The following is a 10069-nucleotide window of genomic DNA, read 5'->3' as shown; positions in this document are numbered from 1 at the left end:
CATTTTATTGTTACAGGATAGTTTGTAAATGGAAATATTTTCATAATTTAATGAAACAAAGACAAAAATTTGAAGTTGTCATTATTTATAAACATAATGTAATATTTTTTTCCACATCAAACCGAGAAGAAAATATGGAGTCATTATTTTTTGTAGGTTATTATGCTATTATTTTACTGTAGATCATCTTGGTCTGCATGTGGAACCTGAACTAAAATGAGTTCCACAGCCTTGACTGTGGAATTTTTGCACTTTGCTAATTCATCCATGGGCCGGATTGGAACCTTTGGTGGGCCGCGTTTGGCCCCCGGGCTGCATGTTTGAGACCCCTGCATTACAGGATTCACCAAGATTGAAATACATTTTAAGATGTTATATAAATACGGGGTGTGATTTGTTCGAGGGGATGGGGGAGATCAATCCCCCCTCTGGTTTTTACATCCCTACTTCTGCTCAATGAAATGGGGGGGACCGACCAATTGAAATAACAGGCTGAGTTTTTACACACCTATATCCTACATTACTGGCAAAAACGTTCACCTGAACAGTCTCAGAATTTGTGAACATCCTCATGCACTGAGGCGCCAAAAAATAACTCTGTGCAGAGTTGAAAGATTACCAGCATGTCCATTAAAACCTCAGCTGCCTTGGTCTGAGTTGGACCAGTTCTCTCCCTGGCTACTTACACCCTGTTAATTCCACCAAATTAACAGATTTACATCATTTTCATACAAGTAATCTGGGGCGCCGATAAGCGGGGGGGGGGATGTGACAAATTCATGGGGCCCAGCATTTGTGGGGGGCCAATAGAGCAGTGGAGGGGGTCTAATGGATACAGGTTAGAAGTTATGAAAATTTTGTGCAAGATTTGCTGTATATGAATGAATGAATGAATGAATGAATGTTTTTATTATTGTGTCTTGCATACAGACATGCCCAGCCCTTACATGGGCTTATAAGACACCATAAATACAAACCAAAGATCAAATACCAAACAACAGGCACAGTATATAAACAAAACAAAATACTGACCTATTTAAACAAACACATCTGCCACTTTTTCCAGGCTTTACAAACAAATAATGCTAATTTAAATACATTTGAACTAAACAACCATTTTATCTCATCATCGGTGCTCCAGAACATATCAGGATTTCAAATAAACATGTCATCAAACAAAGAGGCTCTCAGTTCATCATATAGAGGACAATACAAAAGAAAATGTGATTCATTTTCCACTTATTGTACAAGAGAGGAATAGAACCCAGGAGTTGGACGTTGAAAGTATGTAAAGTTTCATTTTCGTTTCATGCAAGCGTAAGTTATGGACCGCACCCCCATGTATATAACTACCCCACCCCTCCTCCGACAAAAAAGTGTATAAATGTTTGGTGCTTTTATTATTTTTACATATCGCAAAACAAAAAAAGAAAGCATCCATAGTGTTGAGTTCAGTGGCTCAGTGTCATTGTGCTCTATGGGTCTTAGAATTATTATAAATAAAGTGACTTTATGTGCATGAAAAGTTAAAGGATGGAACTGCATTATTATTTTATTTTATTTTATTTTATTTTTTTAATGTATTAAACCAGTTCATGTAATTACTAGCTGAGAACTCTAACTCTGGTGTAATGACTGTACAGCCAGGAACATATTGTCATTTCTCACATGAAGAACTGCCGTCACAAAAGATGATACCATGTATCCTGAATTCATATCCCCCTGTGTAACTATAGCACCCACACAGCAGAGGAGGAAATACTCTCCTGTCTGCAACAGTGACAGGACAAATCATTAGGAAAAATTAATACGACTCATTTTGCTTTACTGTGTCTGTATGTCTGATGCAAGGAAGCTACTTTACAGACACTGGTGCTGCATGTTAAAAAGGCTCCCTGAGAGCAGGAAATGATAATAAAACAGGTAATTCTAGAAACAGTGCCAGTACTAATACAGGGTATATTCTCCATCAATTTCCTTGCTCTCTTCCTGATGTAGTACTCAATAAAATGGTGGTTTATTGAAGACCTCTATTGTTATTCAAGTCAAATACACAAGACGATCTTCATATCAAAACACTGTCGAGGAACTGTTGATGGTAAATCAATATGGTAAATGTGGAATGAGTGGTTGTGTCATGTGATGGAGATCCTATGAATAGATAGTTTTATTTCTGGTCATTTCAGTTTTTTGGGCGACACGGTGGTGCAGTGGCTAGCACTCGTGCCTCACAGCAAGAATGCTCTAGGTTCAGTTCCAACACCAGTCGATGTGGGTGGGACCTTTCTGTGTGGAGTTTGCAGGTTCTCTCTGGGTACTCCGGCTTCCTCCCACCATCCAAAGACATGCACTGATAGGTTAATCGGTTAAACTAAATAGGTGTGAGAGTGATTAGCTGTTCGTCTCTATATATCAGCCCTGCGATGAAATGGCAACATGTTCAGGGTGTACCCCGCCTTCACCCATAAGTAGCTGCAATAGGCCCCCACGACCTGGTAATTTTCTGGCAATTTTGGTTCTTTAACATTTATATGGAAATAGGCAGAAGTGAAAAGAAGACTTCAGTAAATGTGAAGCCGTTTCCAATACAGGCACTGCTCTCTTACTCCTTCAGTGTGTTACTGGCGTCGTCACAACAAGCTGTAGGCAGAATGATAATAGTGCAACTGAATTATTGATTTGTGATTACCTCCAGTGTTGTTAGATGGATAAATAATAGTTCAAGAGTTGCTGAAAAATGGTATAAGTCAGGTGGGTACTTTTAAATAAGGGCAGGAGGTAAATGATACGATTCCAGGACTGATGCCAGGAAGCAAACTAGAGGAATAAGTAAAAGAAATGGGTCTAACTGACTGAATGGTCACTGAGCTGCATTAACACCTTTACCTCATTGGCCTATTACCAATGACACACATTTTATGGTGTGAGATGAATGAAATGTTGAATATTACAAAGAAAATTGCATTTAACGGCCATATTGTTATGCCATGTGAGAGCTCAATGCATATTGTTCAAAATCCTCTTCATTTATTTCCAATAATAAAAGTTGTTACAAGAGCCATGTTAACACAGTTACTTTATTTCAGTGGTGTTCCTACTTTGCATTGTGTCTAAAAAAAAGCTGACGCTCTGCTAACAAGCTGTCTAATCCAATAAAAGTGCAATAACATCAGCCAACCTTTTCTAACAACCCCATCAAAAAAAAAGAAAAAAAAAGAGCAACAAAGCAGTTAAAACATTGGCCTGAAAATTGATGTGATTAACAAGTAAACAAACAAATCAACCACAGGAATGACTGATCTAAGTACTTTGGATGGTTGAGACTCGGACAGCCTACAAAGTTGGCTGGTTTGAATTTTTTTTTCCTGATCCGTATCAAAAAACAAAGTGATCCTCTACTAGTGTGCATGTCATTTCAACTGAGAGGCAATCTGTTCCCACATTCATCACTCCTGACATCCATCAGCAGCCTGTGAGAGGGGATGAAAGCACAAGAGACACGCTATCTGTGAACCTCTGAACGTCATGTCCTAAAAGTAAAGACCACAGGTTCGTCCTTTATTTGACTGCGCATCAAGAAGTCAAACCACATGCTCTAATGTTGATTTAATATCACTTTCTATTTTTCTGGCAGTGACAAATATGCCAGTAACTGCTGCATTTAATGTGTAGCACTATCAGACTATATACTATACATTAGAGAATGTTATATACAGGGTGCAATTTGTTGGGGGGGATCAACCCCCCCTCTGGTTTTTACATCCCTACTTCTGCTGAATGAATTTCATCCTCGGGATATACACCTATATCCTACATTACTGGCACTACCTTTCACATGAACCGAATTGTTGGCAGTCTCGGAATTTGTGAACGTCCCCATGCACATAATTACATTGTATTCCCTAACCTATCTCTCTTTGTATATATCAGTAGTCGCTTTTCCATTGAAGATTAAATTGTGCAAATATAACTTGCGCATAAAAATGTACCTAATGGAAAAACGACAATTTCGCCAAAAGTCTAATTTTTCGATTAAAAGTTTTTGCGCTGGCAAGAAGTGGTTTTTTGGGCATAGCGCAAATGTTATATCATGCAAAACTGCAATGGAAAGACCTTTTTTTGCAACTAGAGTCAGGTGAATTAACAAAACGGTTGCTGATGTACGTTACAACAAGCGAAGAAAAAGAAGAAACGTGACGAAATGTGTGGACACACTGGGAAACCCAGTCATTTTTGAAGACAGAGGGGTAATATATAATAATAATGAATACATCTGTAAATCAACACCATATTTACGTTCGTCGCCATGTTTATGGAATGACTTCTCATGTCATCTCGTGATAATAAACAAACAAATCATCGTATTTGTGATTTAATGGAAAAACCGTCATTGCTCACTTCTGTTTTTTCGACATTTAGTAAATATCGGTAAAGTTTTGCGCAGCTGTCCAATGGAAAAGCGACTAGTGTCTCTCTCTCTCTGAAATGCCACACACACTGCAGGCACCAATGTACATGTTCAACTTTAAATTAATTCATATAAATTCAAACTGATAGTAATTGATACAAATACATTATTGCAAATATTAAATTATTTAACCCATTGTTGTATTGTGGCTGCTTCCGCCACCACCGCTGCCACAATAATACTAGCAAATTCAACTATTATTATTACTATTATTACTACTATTATTACTATTATTACTATTATTATATTTTTGTGTTGTTATTATATCATCATTACAACAATTATTTTCCCCCTCACTCCCCCCTCTCTTTCACTTTCATTCACACTCCCCTCTTCCCTCACACCTCTAATCAATCTATATTGTATAGTTGCACTTTACATTTATTATCCTTTTCATTGTAATATGTTGTCGTTGTTGTTTTTAGTTTATTTGTTTGATTTTCCCTTTGCTCATGTGGTGTTGTTTTTCTGTCCGCAATGTCTTGTTAACTATCACTGATAAAAAAAAATTTAAAAAAATTAAAAAAGGACATGTTCAACTGCATGTTCAACACATGAATTCCACCATCAGAGCAAACTGTTTACTGAGTCTAATTAGCTGAATTATTTTGACATGATGTGAAATCTTAATCAATTAGGTTTCATGTTAGGTTTTCCAGTCTGATTGAGTTGCCCGCTCACCATAAATCCTCTACCATGTTGGTGTGATGGGACCTTATCCGTGGTCCTGAAATTTAATTAGAGCATCTCGCACATTGCAGGTGTAGCCATCACAGAAAATTAAATGTTTCATGTATTTTTTAGTTTGGATCCAAGATGAATGTTCAACTGTTGGACATGTAATAGGGCCTACTGTTAACTTAAAAAAGAATTAGGCCTGTTGATTGCTTGTTTTTTCATGATTAAAAACAAAACCAAAAAACATCCCTCTCTCTGTTTTTTTTTTGACAAATCGCACCCTGGTTATACACACTATATGGACAAAAGTAGAACTGGAACACACTGGATTCAGGTGTTTCATTGCAACAAAAAGATAATGACAAATGTTAGAATTTTACATACATTTGCAATGAACATTTGTATTTAATGTATGGTTGTGGTTAATATTGTCATCTAAAATTCTTATCAAATGCTTCAGTGTTACTCAATGTTGACTTTTTACCATTATAGTTGTCTGTCCATCTATCCATCCATGTGATGCTATGATGTGTCCCACTATTTTTGTCCGTATAGTGTAGTCGTCAGAGAACTATGTAATACAAGAAAACAATCAAACTGCCTCCTCCGCTGTCACTTTGCACTAACGTACACTGACAAAATGTTTCACAGCATCTTCCTTTACTACTAGAGTAAGACAGTAATTGTTCATACAACTCCTGGAGGTTTCTTGTGTGGAAAATACAAAAATAAAAATCCGAACAAATACACAGGGCTGTCAAGTTTCAGTTTTTTTTCCCGGGTGAGGACAGTGTTTTATTACAGGAGATGAACTGTTGGTGCTCATCTTCACTTACAGAAAGTATGACGACAAGGATTTCAATGAACTGAAGTGAATTCCAGTTAAAATAGGACATTGTCAGCTGTCGGCGGCAAATATGAGGTGTCATATACTTGTGCTTTGCAACTCTGTACCTCCCAGACAAGGACATCTGTTTTCTCATGGGGAAGACCGTCTTAACTCTGCACTCCATTACAAAATTGATGCCACACCAAGTAGGGGAGTGATCTGCTTTTCAATAGGAATAAGAGGAAGTCATTTGACAGGAGGTAACATCAATCATGGCCTAAGACTGTCACTAATAATGTACTGCTACTTGAACTGCAGTTAAAGCATCACTCTATCCTAAAAAATAACCACTAATAACCACATTTAATCTATATACTTACATTAATTGTAAAATAACTGGAAATTGAAACATATAAAAATCAATAACTTTTAAATATATATATTATATATATATATATATATATATATATATATATATATATATATATATATATATATATATATATATATAAAAAAAACACTAAGTATTGAATGCTTACAATAGTATCTATATTGGGTTTTGTCATTTTTAACAAATGCAGTGATATTTAAATTTTCTTGCACATTATACCATTACTATTAAATTCTAATCATCCAAAAATGGTTATAGATATAACATTTAGATGTAACATTCAACATTTTTCTTAATTTTTTTTTCAGCCAAAAACTAATTATTGTGAAAAAGAACAATGCACGGTGCTAGTAAAATGCAGTCTTATGGTCATCATAAAACAAACATAAGGAACAAAACACACATACACAGAATATTCTGTTAACTTTGTTATACTATTGAAATGTACTGTATGATCACTTCCATAACATTCTGAAATTATTGATGACATTTTGGCTCTTTCACTGTTCAGTTTGTAAAAGGTTTTCATGGAGAACTGTCTCTGATTCCGCATAAAGAAATAGGATATACATAAGAAACATAATGTACACAAAAATCAAACCCAACAAAAGTTTAACAAAAAAACAAAACAAAACAAAAAATGGCTGTAATATTAATCAGTTATTCTCTGCAACCCAAATCTTCTAATATACGATATAATATTTCTGTCATAGGACTTCTGTCCTCTGTAAAGTGTGTTTGACATTGTACGGTACACTCCCTGCGCACTGTATTCCTGTAATAACTGCTTGTTAATTGAGCCTTCAGTAACATTTTTTCCCTATGTTGTACCGTAACAAGAGAATATTCCCTCAGATAAATATAACCCGTATAGTAAATTAACTTTCTCACCTACCATCTCTGACTCTGAATTAGCCCTTTGGGGGTAATTTTCCTTCAAACACACCTACAGTATCTACAGAGATTGAACTTTGAGGAGTTCTTGTCATTATCTGAAAGCACTAAAATAATTGTCCTTGAGGAAATTAATTACCTTTGTGCACTGTTGCACTCTTTGTGGGAAGTGATTTAGAGTTAATGAAAGCTGAAGCACTGTCATCTCTTCTACTGTCCCTCATTTTTCAGACTAATAAGTCAGCTGAATCACAGGGGCTCTTCAACTTACCCACAGCATTCTGTGCATGTGCGCACAAGAATATAGATCTTTATCTTTTTACCTTTTTTGCCAAAGCAGAAAAATAACAACTGACAACCAAAGTCAATTGTTCTTCAGTACTCCTGGGAGATTTGGTTGTAAAAAAAACAAAAAAACAAAACACACTGTAGTCATGTGTGTTTGTTAAAGTTATATATGCAAAAGATGCAGCACTTTCCACAATGACAATTAGAAATGTGAAGAGATTAATCAGTGGTGGTTAATTGCATTACACTTCAAAGATTTAGATAAGATTATGAAGGATGTGAGAATTCATGCTGTTATCGGAGGTAACAGTCAAGGCAATTTATTACAAAGGTTCAATCTCAGACTCAGTCGGTGGCAGTCAGCAGTCTGAGAAAAGTTGAGGCTACAAAAGACGAGACCACACTCTCATATAATCATAAATGATGATCACTAAAGCAATTAAGCACAAGGATAATACAGCCCCACAAAAGGTAAAAAGAATGAGCTTCTACCTTTAACCACATTCTGTCACATAAATCCAACTGCTTCAGTGTGTTTTAGTCAACCTGGAGGAAAACAGGCTTAGGTACTGCCTTCTCGCCTCCTAATGCACTGAGTGACTGCACCGCACCCTCACAGATTGCAGTTTGATCCTCTTATTTGTTGTGAATAGGGCAAATCAGCCCGGAGGCTGAAGAATGCTGAGGTGAAATCCTCCACTTTCAGGAACTGTTGTGTCTCGTATCTGAGGGGAAATGAAGGCGAGGTAGCCACAGAGGCCTCGGGGAAGGGAGGGCTGCCAGGCATAAACTAATTAGCGCGGACTGTGTTGAAACGGAGAAGAGTAGTGGAGTAAAAGTAGCAGGTACATTGGTGGGTTTATCAGACAGTGAGAGATTAAAGGCATTCTTGTATTAGACAGACGACAGTGGAGGAAATCAAAAGGAGTCAGTGAATAAGGTCATGTACAGTAAGGTGTGAATATGTGGGATACACTGTGTTCAGCTGGAGAGGAGCTCCAAGACAAATGGTTTTAATCATCTTTATTGACATTTTTTAAAGTGAATGTTTACCCAGAGTGATTTAGATTAGATTTGTACATCCCCTAAAGATAAAGCCATGAAGCACTAAAATAAATGTAGAAATGTAACATTTGTCACATGCAGGGAAACATTTCTATACAGCAAAAGAAACTAGATTATAAGTAGGGCAAATGAATGAATAATTCAGCAATTTTCATTACATTTTCTTTTAAGCAGCACTTACATTAGAAGTACAAAAAGCAATTTTACATTATAGAATTCCAACTACACTGTTAATACAAGTGATTGGTTTAATAGAAATAATAAATGCTGTGTTAAAATCCATTCCATGTCATTCCAAAGACAGTTGATCAAAGCAGGTCAACACATTACCAGTAGAAAATGGTGCAGAACCCTAGGTAGTAAGTGGTAGAAGGAAATTATATATACAATTATACATTTAATTAAGCGACAATTTTAATGCCTCAAGTTAGTTGCCTAGATGTGAGCCCATCAACAGTCAGACTTCAAATGTATTAGTCATTACAAGTTTCACTGAACTTAAATATCAGTGATTTATAAAAACAAATACAATTATTTCTAGCATGTTTTAAATAAAATTCCATAATTACTTTTTAAATACATCTTTACATGTATGTTACAGGTTAAATTATCACCATCGCACAATCAGTGCATTTAATATATTGCAGTTTATCTTAAAGTGCAGGTTTTATTCCGAACCAGATCTTGATCGACCTTTTCAGAAGCCCACGCTGCATTTTCCCTCATATTCAAGCCACATTTCTGGCACAAAGTTTGATGCGATGAAAGAATCCAAAGGCCAAATCATGTTTAAGTGGCATTTTGATGACATTTCTTTGGCCTGTTTAACCTTTGGTGAGATTCATTTTTCTTGTGCAATGCATCTTATCTATGCAGACCATTTCTCATTCCCTTTACCACCAAGTCCTTTTTTTTTTTTTTTTACTTCTTGATAGTCTTTTTGTAGAACCTCCTGGTTAACTGCAAAAGGAGTCACAAATGGATCAAACCAGTAGCACAGAAGGAAACAAGACAAGCCTTACTGATGCTTTAAGCAGCCAAGAATCTGAAAAACAGATATTTAGAGTGGATTACTTGCAGGGGCGCTGCTACCAGTTGTGGGCCCCATGAAAGCATAAACCAGTGGTTCCCAACCTTTTTTGGCTTGTGACCCCATTTTAACATCTCAAATTTCTGGTGACCCCATACATTCAAAACGGAGACATTTTTTTGTTGCTAAAATTAATGTTTTTGATCATGTAATAGTTTGCTATATTATGTTGCAAATAAACAATAATTTTAGATGACATTTAGTCTATATAACGTATATTATTATGAACGGAGGCAGTAAAGCCAGGTGTAGATTACTGCACAAAGTGAGAATTTTATTTTCCTCAGTCACAATATGTACAGTCAGTCCAGCTTGTATTTACAAGGCTGACAATTAATACTGAACAAACAAGAACTCAAACTATGA

General features: G+C 36.2%; 1 protein-coding gene across 2 annotated transcripts in view; it reads right to left on the bottom strand.

The window, feature by feature from the left end:
• LOC115414915 (glypican-6-like) overlaps positions 1–10069 on the bottom strand; it is a 201354-nt gene that overhangs the window by 109442 nt on the left and 81843 nt on the right. The window lies entirely within an intron of this gene.

The sequence above is a fragment of the Sphaeramia orbicularis genome, chromosome 3 (genome assembly GCF_902148855.1).
Source record: "Sphaeramia orbicularis chromosome 3, fSphaOr1.1, whole genome shotgun sequence".
Taxonomy (NCBI): Eukaryota; Metazoa; Chordata; class Actinopteri; order Kurtiformes; family Apogonidae; genus Sphaeramia; species Sphaeramia orbicularis.
Note: the sequence above shows the minus strand (reverse complement) of the source record. Positions and strands in the feature narration are given on the sequence as shown.